The following is a 14,548-nucleotide window of genomic DNA, read 5'->3' as shown; positions in this document are numbered from 1 at the left end:
ATGTTATATATTTTAAAACTTAATTTTTTAAAGATTATGTCTCGCAAATGCCTTCTTTGGTTAACCACACATATATCATTATTTTTGTAATACGCTTTTACCACGAACGCATACTGTTCTTTCAACCAAATAATAAAATATGCTCCATGATTACTAAATTCCGGGTATTTAAAAACGATAAGAACATTCCCGAAATCTCTACCACTTTAGCCCTGCCATTTGCCAACCAGTTCTTTTTAAATCGTCGGGTTTAACTGCCACAACGTCCTGTATATCGTTAGTTGATTTCTGATATTAATTTTAATGGTGGTAAACTTGTAAATTATTTGCATAATTATAAATAATAATTAATATAATGTACCTACTTAAGAATTAAGGCTGATTTGTTTAATCATTATTATGTAATTATGTAATTTTACATAAATAATAATCATCTATTTCTGAGTGACAATTTATATAGGTATATTGTAGGACCTATACAATGTAGGTAATTATTAACTAGGTACCCGACCACTAGAAACAACTGTAGTGTAGAATGTAGATAGTAAATATTAATTAATTCGGTACTTTTTCCATGGGTATTTTTTCTTCGGCTATTTTTACCGATTAGGCACCGGAAAATATATATTATATTATATCCTACGATGACAAATCATCTCCGTTTAAAATTATTTTTCGTATACAAGAATACCTATAATTGCATTCAAATTTAACACAACCATAATGTGACCTACTCTATGTCTGAGGTCTACTCGATACCTACATACTGTACAGCAGAGCATTATAACCCACTTGACCATTCTTTTTTAAAATTAATATTAAGTGATACCTACAATAAATACCAAATTGTATTCAATAAATTATCTTATAGGCACATTTAAAAAACAACACTGGCATGAGATTAGCATTAATTTTATTTTTATATAAATTGATTTATTTGTTTAATATTATAAAAAAAAAAAGGTAAATTAAAAATTCAAATATAACTTAATTTTTACTTTACCTTTTTAAAGACTGTAAATAAAGTTCAAGATTTTTTTGAACACCTGGGGATATTGCATGTATTCAACAGCAAAATTAACATTTTTTTGTTTGTTATCAATCAACCATTGAATAGTTGATTGACGATTAATATCTTTAGTTATCTTATAAACCCAAGCTGTAAAAATAATAGAAAATTTTAATTTCTACAATTTTATTTAAGAGGGCTTCTCATTCATATAATATTATGTTATTACAATCTTACAAACGTACAACATGGCAAATTTTACATCAGAGATAATACATTAAAAATAAATAATACGTAGATAATACGTAAAATGTAAAACATAAAATGATTTTACTTTCTTATTTTTAAAATTAAAATGAATAAACTTACTCTACAATTTATTTAAAAATAAGATTATTATCCATATTTTTATTGATATATTTTAATTTTAAAATGATCATTTAAAAAATTATATACCTATATATAATATTTAAAAATTATTTTAACTTTCTTTGTCTAACTTACTACTTACTAGTATAAACTCAACAATAAAATCCTTGAACATTATTTGGATAATAAACTTACCTTAAGGTTTTAAAATAGGTAGGTACTTAGGTTAATTTTATAAATAACAGACTATTATTAATTATCTTGAATGCAAACTAAATATTACTCACGAGATATATTTTGAAAATTATTTAAAAAATGTGTTCCATTTTTAAGAGCACTTTCTGCATCTGCACAAGTTTCATCGACTAAACCTATTTGTAATGCTTCATCAGTAGTACCTATACATTTTTCCTGTAGTTAATGACACTTCAGCTTTCTTTTGACCAATAACTGCTATTATGGTATTTTGAAACCTAGAAAATGAAAAACAAGTTTTGAATACACAAGTAACAACTACTCTAGGTGCCGCATGAAACAGTGTCCTGGATAAATATCCATTTCTAGACCACAACAATGAACTCTTAAGACAAAAGTCTAGTGTCAAATGGCAAATTACAAGTTACCACATTGGCAAGTGGATCTTTAACAACCTAATCAACAAACTTAAAAGGTAACTCCATCATAATCACAAAAATCAATCCATCACTCTATCAGAGTGTACAAGTTCTTAGATAGCTTACTTCCAGACTCCAGTCTCTATGCTTGCCAAACCTACACTAGTGACTAGTTACCCAAAATGAAATATTATTCTATACAACTAAATAAAACTTTTAAAAATGGTAAAACACCTTACCACGACCTCATAACTGCACCACTCTTAAAACTACAACAATTTACTAACAATACTATTGTCATATATATTCAATTCTATAGGTACTCCACGTCCGCCTTGCTTACATGCCATTTATCCGGAAACAAATAAATAATAAATAATACTGATACATAAACCAGGCAAACCTTCTGAAAAAATATCCTTCTACCGATCTATAAACTTTCTCTCTGTCTTAGGCAAATTTTTGAAAAATTACTTTGGAATGTTCCCCAACCTATATCGACAATGTAAAACATTTTTGTATGATAAATAAAATACAATTTGTAAAACCAAAGAACAATATGCATAGCTCTTCTAAGACCTGTGTGTTACTATGGCATTTGACTTTGAGGATCAGCCAAAACGTTAAATACTAAAACATTAAACAACACGAGCATACCAATCTATAATATAGACTAGTATGCTTGTATAGACTCTATAATATATCTGCATAATTATCAGATGCCCTCTTGTTCATCATCAATGATTCACTTCATAAAGACATTTGCATTCCAACCCTAAATAATCTTGCTACGCTCACTTACAAAAACAAACAAAACTTACAGTACCTACTCGCTCAAATTTTAATATCACTCAAATTTCATCCAAACAAATTCCAGGTAATCCACCCAGGCGTATTAAAAGGAACTGGTGTAGGGATTTACTCTCTCCTTAAAAATACTTTCTACGGATTGCCACAATTGGGTGACTTCCTCCTCCCACCAATCAAATCTTGTGTAATTTGCTTATTATTATATACCATGTAAATACCAATTGCAAATATATAAAATTGTGTACTAACAAAAAAAAGTTTTGAATTGTATTAAATTTAAACTTACCATTTTGGTGCAACAATTCCTAATTTAGCCTCGTTAAATCCAATTCTATAATTTTGCCCAACCATGACTCTGTAATCACAACTCATGGCGAACATGCAACCTCCTGCCGGACTGTGGCCCTTTATATAATTTTTATAAGATATAAGTATTGAGATAATTTATTTTTTTACAATAAATAATAAATGAAAAGATCTTAGATGATGTTGCATTTATAAATTTAAGAAGACGTCTCACTACTCCACTAGCATGTGCTTCCATTGTCTTACTAACGTACAATACTTACAGAAAATTTGAGTTGGTTCAGGCAGTTCAACAGAATCTATTTTATTCTGTTTTCTTTAATAATAAAGTCAATGGCTTTTATTGATGTTTTAATTTTTAACACTAGTGTTCTATGGTTATACTGAATATTTATGTAATATAATATTAAAACCTTAAAATTAAAAATTAAAAATATATTAAAATACTCGTAATTCACATAAATTGACTCTAATATTAAAGTTAACAGCATAAAATGGATTCTGTTAGATGCTATTTGCTATATTATTGTACGATTTGTACGTTAGTAAGACATGGAAAATTTTCGTTTACCAGTTTCATTAGTGTGCAGTTAGTTTTGATATTACCGATAATTGAACTATTATAAAATGTAAAGGTAAAATTATTATCAAAAGGCATACATAGACTTTTATTGGTATTATTACTTTTAATCAAGTTATGACCTTTTTGAAACTATCAATAAAAGCCTACATAAAGCCCAAGGGCCTAAATAATAATCTTATTTCTAAACTTTATATAATAGAACAATTCACTGTAATAGTATAATATTAAAACTAACTACATATTATTGAAACTGGTGAATGAAAATTTGTTATGTTGTATACGTTTATAATATGATTAATATGTAAGAATTGTAAGACTGAGACAACACATGCAGACATGCAGTTACGATGTCCTTTAAAATGTAAATTTTACACTTTAAAAACAAGTATTTAAAAATTATTTCAATTATTTAATTTGTATTCAATTTAATCAAATGTACTGAAATTATTTTAGTTAAAATACATTCCGAACATCCTAGTTCTAAAATTAAGTATAATTTTGATCTAGCTCTTAGCATGCAATATTGTACATCGACACATCGTACATTAATTTAAAATAAATGAATATTTTTAGATTCTGAACGAAGTGAAGAATGTATTGATTTTACAGTGATTTATATTTTTTTTTTGTGTTTGCTTATAGCATAACTTTTAGAAAAAATGTTTCAATTTCAGTCATCATGTGTAGTTTCCGATGGTACATTATAGAGGTCAAAAGCAAGAATTTTCCTGGACTTATAAAAAAAATCGATATTTTGTCATTGATATAGGTAATTGTAACTCAAAAATGAATCACTGTAAATACTTGAAATTTTCGCCAAATTTGTATATTGGCGTTATCTATACACAGTTAAATTTAAATTTTCAAAATATTTTAACTTTTTTTGAGCTTTTTATAGACAGCTGAAATTTTCGATGTTTGTATGAAACCTACATCAATTGTTTAAAATGGCATTTTCTGTACATAATTGAATTTTGGGGTATTCAAGTATAATATTTTTTTTACCACCAGATTTAAAATATATATCCTAGCAGGTTGACAAATCATTTCCGTTCAGAATCGTTTTTCGTATACAATATGATACCTATCAATGGATTCAAATTTAACACTCCTATATATAAAAGTGATCCACGCAGCACCTAATGTACAGCACTACAGCTAGCAGAGCGGTATTTACTTGACCACAATTTTTTTTTTTTAGTAGGTACCTATAAATTAATTGAAATTTTTATAAATTTCAATATTTTAATCAATAAAAATTAATTGCTTTACATTAATGACAGACACTGTAGGAAACGAAGTTGTATAAAGTGAAAGCCATGTATCTTGTAGCGTAGTCCAAAATTTAGTAAATCTATCAGGATTTGGTTTATACAATTCTTTTATATCTAACCCTGCACAAAACACTTTCTGCAACCCCTGAAATTACAAAATATTGATATAAAATAGTTGATTAAAAATACATTTAGGTAGGTACTTAAAAAAATATACGTACTGATGTCAATATCATTCCACGGACTTTATCCTTTTGTAATTTATTAAGCAGAGTTATAATTTCCTCTAAGAATTCAAGGTTTAAACTATTAACGGGCGGCTTATTCATTGTTACAGTAGCTATGCCTATGAAAATAAAATTTTAATAATTTAAAATGAACAGGTATCTTTATTAGGTATAACAAGAAATAATGGAACAATAAAACTATATTTTATATGATATTTACAATTTACGTAAAATTTCGGTTTCATGTGAATTATTTTGTAATCAATCTGTTAAAGTTAATATCCATTGATTTAAATTTTTACCAAATACAAATAATTAACAAATAATTTTTTTTTTTTTACTTATTTTATTTTTGTTTTTCAGAATGGATAATCATTGTTTATACCTAAATCTATTTTTTTTTTTAAAAAAAAAATCTACTTTCAATTATTGAAAGAACGACCCGAACAAGGTCAGGAACCAGGGTAACCCACTAACTCCGACTAGTATATTATACTAAAAACAAATAGGTATAATACAATTATAAATATTAATACATACCTAGTAATACATTGTAATACATACAAAGTGCTAACCTAACCTAACCTGGGTGACGCTGAAACACGCGAAGTGATGATAAATTGATAACAGAGAATCGCGCACATTTTCAAAAACATATTAATATCCATAATAATAAAATACTGATAATTACCTACGTCTACACGTCGTTATTTCAGTTTGCAAAGTTACAACAGTAGCGCATATTAATGTCAGTTATTTCCAGCTTATTGGCGAACGATTAACAAACAAATGTTGTGGAAATGAATCTCCCTCCCCACGTAGTATAGGGATTATTCATGTTTTTTACGTTTTTTTGTAAAATATATGCATTATTTTGAACCATGGCCCATTATAAATTTTATAGTTCGTAAAATTACGCATTCATACATGAGCATATGTGTATATTTCAGCAAAAAATAGTAAATAGTCACTAAACACTGTAAATAATATTAAGTATTTTAGTAATGAACCGCAATGCACAGGGTACAAACTAGTAACTACATTATGTTAATCTATTAGCAATTAATAACAATATTGATATTTTATAGTGATAAACAATTGACTATAATATTATAATAATAGGATTATTTATAAAATAATAAAAAAAATTTAATGAAATATACACATAATATGCACATGACGTAGAATGCGTAATTTTACGAACTATAAAATTTATAATGGGTCATGGTTCGAAATAATGCATATATTTTACAAAAAACGTAAAAACATGGATAATCCCTATACTACGCGAGTTTAAGTAGCAACCTTAGCGTACGCAGCGCCGCCTGTGACGGTTTAATCGTGCGACTCGTTTCGGTACGTTTTTTCATGCGGGCGGCCGTACTAGTTTGATCTCCTTATTCTAGTCTTCATGGTCATGATACACTATGACACGGATATACGAGTTATTGTGTCATGATCAATTTGATTTTATAAACACATTTATACGTGTCTCCTGAAAAAAGTGAATTCCGGACTAACGAGGTATTGCAGTTTCACCGACGATATCGCAAACGTAATGCTAGTGTTAATTATTAAAATATGGAGTCCAGGACCACGAGACATTTTCAACTGCACGAACAGAGAATATCCTTAACTCAAAGTTTGGAAATGTTTGTTTTTTTTTTGTTTCTAATATTTAATGAAATGTCATAAAATTGTTAAATTCCGATTGTGTTTGAGAGAGAAAATCTGTATTACAAAGTATGTGACATCAACAAAATAAAAGTATTAATTATTGCACATTAGACTGATTATAATATAAAAGTAAATATATTAATCAATACAGTTTAATATTATACTCTATTCACGTTGACACGGTTCATCTTTTTTTGTATAATATGGACATGGCATCGTTCTGGGTTTCAGCCACCCTAATTATTTTAAGTAGGGGAAACCGTTATGTGTGACTTGCTAACCACTGACACCGTGAATCGAGTTCTACTGAAAGTAAACCAACTGAATAAGATCTAATGAACGGATTGGTTCATTCGATTCAATTAATATGAACGTGTTTGGAGTGTGTTTTGTAAATAATTTATAGTCGTGAACCTAGCTACAATATATTTTGACTTGAGAATATATCATGCAACATTATAATACAAGTAAAAAACAACAAAAATGTTTTAGTTTTGTTTAAAAACAATAACAATTTGAAAAGTATTTGCAAAATATTAAAAACAAGCGAGTTTCTCGAAGTTGATTTTTTCTTATGTACCTACCTGGGTTTTTGCAAGAACTTTATGTAAATGCATACAAGTATAATATGATTTTTCGACTATTAAGAGCTGGCTGCATAAATTAAAAAATCGTTTAGTATTTACAATCAATCAACTATACATAACAGTTCAGCCTTTGTATACTCATACTACGGTGGACACCTGACGTTTAACATTATTCAGCGGTTTTAATTGCACACTTTGGTCCAATATTACTAGAGCTGTTCAGTAAACTATTCTGCACTACACATTTAACCATCCCATAAAAATCTAAGATAGATCAAATTTCCAAATCAAATGACAATTCTATTACAATATAATATTATACAGTACTACAATGATTAAAAAATATAGTTTTTACGGCATATTTAAAGACATATTTTTTTATTATATTCTTTTTATAGATAACTTAATTCAAACCTGGCCATGTAATTATTTTGTACAATAACATTCATCACCACTTGTACCCTTAAACTTATTGATTCCAAGTACACTGTATATATAGTCATGAAAATAGTTTCAGTAGATGTCTTTATTTTGTTAGGTATATAGAATATTTATTTTTAAAGAAATTAGATGTATTTTTTATTTTTATTTTGGTGAATTATTTAGTTCGTAACCTAACTTAACCTTTATTATTTGTGTAGACTTGTTTCACGAATTTATTCTATTAAAAATACACGAGAGTACATTAAATGTTTAAAAAATAACAACCATAATCGTATATTTTAAATGGATTAATGAATATTAATTATTACCGAATATATTCGAAAATAAGACGCTTATAGTTTGTAGCTATCGGTTGCGATCACACTCTGTCTATAAGCTCCACTCGTACACAACAATCGTCAATAATTTTGTTAGGTATATAGAATATTTATTTTTAAAGATTGTACACAGCATTCGTTTATAATTGCTATAAAATTTAAGTATAATTTATTGTACTAAAATAAATCCAAAAAATGAATTATTGTTATATAGTTTCACAAAAAACACATTATGTAATATATTTTTATATACATATATAATATATATATATATATTTTTTTTTGTTTAGATGGCGAAAAACGGTACTTCAAATATCATAGAAATTTGATTCTTAAATATAATTCAAGTAAAGAACACTAATAATAATAATAATAATATTTTTTTAGAAATACGTTTAATTATAAAATAACGATACTTCGTGCGTGATGGATGTCCAACCTCAAATTGTCTAATTTACTGAGAAAGTTAGTATAGGTTCACGACGGTTAACTACGATTATGTAATAAATAGGTAACTTGTCATAGTGATTATTTTATATTAAAATTGTGGACCGTGTGAAAGCTGATATATTATCAATCCTTATTGTTTTATAATCATGTATGATAGTAATATAGTAATATTAAAAATTAAAAAAAATGAAATCATAAAATTAATAATATTCATAGATCTGTAAACTAATAGCAGTTTATATGTCTATGAAACTGACTAAGATAATACAATATATAAAGGATAAGCCATCTAGGACTAACCTAACCTTCATCAGATAAACTGTCATTGTGTAGTAAACCTTTCTGATCCATGACTAAACCAAATCGTCTTTTGAACAGTATAGAATAATAAAAGTACGTATAAGTATATTGATACAATCAATAGGTTGCTATAATGACGAGACATGAAAACCAGACGTCAGATCGAGGATGTGATATAATACAGATATCTCTACACTAACTTTTCACAATGTGTTTTTTATGTAATGATTCGAAGCTTTAACGTACAGTATTTGTTCGCGTCACAACAGCATGAGATTCGGAATACAGTCGGTCGGCACTCTCTCTGGTCGATCGTCGCGAATAAAACGCTGCAACGGGCACGTTTGACGTCGGGAGGCGTACAGATGAGCTACTAACTTCCCTCCGACTGTAAAGGGCCGAATCTATGTACTGTGTCATAAATGTTCATTACACCAGTAACGGCATAAGGGCTCACGGTGAGCAAGGACAAAGCGTTCGGCGACCCGCTCGCTCTGCGCCTGAGAAGCCCGGGTCTGCACGCTGGCTACGTTGTCACACTTTACAAAACGGCCGGTCTCGTGTTCTATGACGGAACGGGGACGCGGCCACGCGCTTTAGAGAATCAGTGGCCAAGGTTTGCGTATCTTCAGACGTCAACGAATCACAGGCCACGGAGGGCGTAGTTACGACCGCAATAACCAATCACAAGACAAACGCGGGCGGCTCCGGCGATTACACAGCGCCGCCACCTATAAATACCAGCGTGGAGCACATAATCAGTCAGTATTCAGTCCTACCTCGACCGTAGCAAGACCTGCCCAGGCGGACTTGCGCGGTTTTGGGACGTTCTGAATATACGGCACCTAGCTTTAGCAAGGCCCACCCAGGGCAGACTTGCACAGTTTGGGACCTAATTGCCTACGTGACTACTGTAGTAAGACCCACCAAGGGCAGACTTGCACAGTTGAAGCGTACGGCAATAACACAGTGAACACCACAAACGAACGCACGGCAACCAAAAGATACAGTCCACTCTACAAGGGACGGTACAAAACAGTATTATACATATAGTAATAACTACTCGAAAAACTATAAACTGAGGATCTTAAAAAAGAATGTGAAATCCTATAAAGTCTTAGCAGCAATAATACTATGTATAAAGTAACAGTATCACAAGTATAAACAACCTACAACACATACGAGATAAAGTATATAAACTTGCAGTAGTAATCTGTCTGAAAAGGACAATTTGATTTGACGAAAATATTTTTTATTAATAAAATAAATAACCATTTTTTATTTTACCATGAATTTTAAAGTAGTTTTTTGTTTTAGTTTTTATTTATTTATTATTTTATTAATATAACAGACGGCCTACCTAACCAAATAATTTTATTTAACAAATTCTTTCCTACATACAGCTAAATATTTATACATTTTAAATTTATTTAAAGCTATTTAATATTTTATAGTTAATAAATAAAAGTAATATAGATATTTATTTGTGGTTTTAGGAATGTCAAATCTTGTTGTTAAGACTTAGTACGAAAATCGTTTTAACATAATATGAAAACCTGAAGATATCACACTCGCTAATGAAGAAAACCAGGCTAATGACACTGATTACCAACGGGAACCAACAGATTAGAAACCCGTTTCTTTTATATTCTTAATATTCGCTCTTATAGGTTTTAACTTCTAAGTGCTTTTTACTTATCAATTATGTATCAAATAATTGTTGATATTTTTTTTTGTGTATGTGTGTGTGTAGGGGAGGGGCATGGGTTATATAAAATATATGGTTGTCATAAAATCAATGATTACAAATTTAAAGTAATTTAAAATAAAATTTGTTTAAATATAGACATTAATCGAAATAAAACACTTGTTTACGCCGAAGCTGCTCCTACGAATAATGCGGTTGGCGGCAACGACTCGCGGGGTGATGGGAAAGGGAAGGATACCCAAGATATAACAAATTAGTTATTTAATAATATAAATATAGGTAATTAACATAATATAGCGTATGCCGTTATAATAATAATAATAACAATTATGCGGGAAAGTCCGCGGAATAATAGTAATAATAATTAAAAGAATTACAACAGTGGATTCCTTTTACATACTGTACACCTACAGTAATGATAAAAAATTAAACCTGGGCTGCTGCTACATACAATCTTCATCATGCAGATAAAGCTAAGATACGAGTTCAACCTACATCGATAAGTCGACGAAGACCTGGAGTGACTAGAGGCAGTAGTAGGTTAGTAGTAGGATGACCTGCTAACAATGAAAATACAACAAAAATTAAACGAAAAAGAAATTTACAACAAAACATCAATAAAAATCAACCAAACGCAAAATCGCATTAATAAATCACACTATTAAGTGTTATAATGACAATTATCTATTTATTAAAATGTAAATCAGGTATGTAATTTTAATTTAGGTACCTATTCGTTTATTTTATATTTTTAGTTTTTAAATTAAATAAATAATTATTTTGTGAATTTTATGATTATATAATTAATTATTATAGGTACCTACCTACTAAAGTGTAATTATGTTGACTATTTCTTGTACCATTAAAAATACTTTAAATATACATAACACAAGTATTTAACTTAATTACATAAAAACCATATTATTATATTAGATAAATTAACATTCAAGAATCCGGATTAATAGGTATGTATGGTATTAGAAAAACTAACCAGACATAAAATGTTACATTGTAACAAATGTTATTTTTACTCACATAATAACTCATTTATTCATAAAACATTGATCTCCCTACACTTTTCAGGATAAATAGGTGTATTAGAAAATCAAATCAAAAATATAATGTTACATTTACCACCATATTTAACTAACTTGCAGACAAAACGTTGACCTTCTCTTATGGTATTTCTAACAACCCAATTTGTTTTTGTTTTTAAGGAAAATTCTTCTATCCATTTTTGGCACGAGTCAAAATCTTTTATGTTAGACCTAATTTCATACACCTCATTTTTACAGGTTACTATCTCATTTATAAATGAAGAAGGTAGATGTTTATAGTTAATCATTTTAAATGAATACTAGTTAGTGCAATTTCTAATTCTAATTAAATTAATAATTTTAATAAAATTCGAAAAGTAAAAACCTATGTCCTATGACAACAATATTGAATATAATATATTATATTATTTGATAACAGATATAAGACTGTGATAACAGTTAATTATTAGCGCGGGAAAACAAGTCGATTTAAACCGACCAATGAGAATTAAGCTAGTGCCGAAATCATGTACGTTTTGTTAATATGAGGCCGGGAACGAACACTTATAGGCCGTGCGCCCGGTTACTAAAATGCTCCGTGCTGTATGCTTGTAATAGCGCCTATAAAACAATAATACTAATATAAACAACCTTGAGGGAATTAGTGCCTACAAAATGTTAATATTGTGTATAAAGAATAGAGACAATGTAAAATTGGTGGCGATTAGCGCGCACACAATATAATAATAGTGACGATTAGCGTCAATAAAAAATAAAAATGCAATAATATATAATATAAAATAAATCACTGGCGATTAGCGCCCAACAAAAATAAGATACTATATATCAATCAAATGAGTGACGATTTGCGACTTGCGTGCACAAAATACAATTTTTTTAAATATATAAAAAACGACGTACGACGGCGATTAGCGCACATACAAGGGCGCGCGTTATACAGCAACGCTGGAGAATAGACGACTGGTAATACGGCGGCCGTGTTATAATAAATAATAATCGCCAGCCGATTAGGTGGCGTGCGATAGCGATTTAATCTGCATATTATATAATAATTCACAATACAATTAACAAAAATAAAACAATATAAATAAACAGTTAACAATGATTACGTGTGCGTGAGGGTGTGTGTGTGTATGTCGATCGGCCGGCGTACAATAATAATAGCACAATACATAATAGTAACCACCTTCTCATTCCGTGGCGTTAAAAAATATATTATAATAGTAAGCAACAGTAGGTATAGTTTAACTGATGGACCTAAATACTTAATACTTAGTATACCTTTAAAACTGTATTCAATGAACACGAAGCTTTCGTAAGCATGAGCTAGTGTATTTAGTTATACAAATTATACGTATTAAAATATAATAACGCGTAATTATTGACTATATAATATGTATGTTGTGTATACCTATTACCAAGGCTGGGCAAATTAACGATTTTTTTAACTCAATATGTTATGTAATAAAGCAAAAATAAAAGAAAATAAAGTATAAAGGAATTGTAAATGTAAGATATATTATAAATATATAATATGAAATATATTATTATTTATGTAGGGTGATTTAAATAAATTGTAGGCAAAACACAAAAGCCTTGAATGAATGCCTTATTTATTTATTATAAAGGTTATTAGAAGTTATTTTAACTTATGAGTTATTATTTTAAATTTGTGCGATTACCGTCCTCCTGATCGTCGAAGGGCTCTCAAGGTCGTATAATTCGAGAACGATCACGGATCAAGTATACCGTTAGTAAACTATTTGTTAATTATTAATTTATTAAATTATAATAAATTTAATAAATAAAATGTAATAGGTATCAATAAGATTATATACCTATATAGCTGACCCCGTGCACTTCGTTGCTCGTTAAAATGCCAATTCTATAATATGATTCGAATTTTGATTAATGTGTTATTTAATATTCAGTTTAACGGTGTTCAAAACTTAGAAATTTTTATTGACTACTTTGATTCTCAAAATTCTTTAGCAAGCACCACTTTAAAATGCGATTTTTGTAAAATGTTTTCTTATTGCCCACTAAGTTTATGGTACGATTGTACGAATGTATCGTGTAAATTGCAAGCATTGATCTATCATTGTTCATGCTTTACGTTTATCAGTCAGTGAGTTAGTCAAGTACGGTTTGAAAAAAAAAATTTTAAAAAAATATAGTGTAAAAATACAATAATGTGCCATCTCGTGGTTTTTTTATTGTTGTGCCTGTTAGTAAAACAATAAAACTTGGTACAACTTGTTATGTTAGTCTATTGATTTGATTTTGAGATTTACAGTTGAAATTGACTTATTTCGCTAATTCTTTTTTATGTTGTTATGGTTTTAACAAAATATAACAACAGGTCTACAACTATTATATTCAATTTTAACCAATAGCGACCTTACAATAAATAAAAATATAGTTTATTTTCTTGCTGGACAGTGATACGTCGTTGTTGTTGTTTTATTACATCCAGATTCCGTACTTTTCTAGTGAATTTTACTAAAATTGTACTATATAAGAACCTTTTTCTGCGACCAATAGGAGCGAATCATCAGTGAAAAATGCATAGACATAATATAGATGGACTGCGCGTTCCTACCCCCTCACCTTCAATAAATTCAGCCATAATAATACGAACGGAGAAGGTAAAATATCATGGAAGAAAACATTTTTACTGTTTTTATTCTAAGGTATAATTGGGATTTAAAAAAAAAGATAAGATTTGTAAAATGTAAATATTAAATAATAAATATACAATTTTATTACTTTTCTATGAAATATACCTTAAATCTTAATAGATATTGTATTATTA

At 28.9% G+C, this 14,548-nt stretch overlaps 1 pseudogene; it reads right to left on the bottom strand.

Moving 5' to 3' along the window:
- Nucleotides 1-731: 731 nt before the first annotated feature.
- On the bottom strand, nt 732-5,303 carry LOC114119640 (enoyl-CoA delta isomerase 1, mitochondrial-like; annotated as a pseudogene).
- Between the last annotated feature and the right edge of the window lie 9,245 nt (nt 5,304-14,548).

This window comes from Aphis gossypii, chromosome 1 (genome assembly GCF_020184175.1).
Source record: "Aphis gossypii isolate Hap1 chromosome 1, ASM2018417v2, whole genome shotgun sequence".
Taxonomy (NCBI): Eukaryota; Metazoa; Arthropoda; class Insecta; order Hemiptera; family Aphididae; genus Aphis; species Aphis gossypii.
This window is presented reverse-complemented; position numbering and strand designations above follow the sequence as displayed.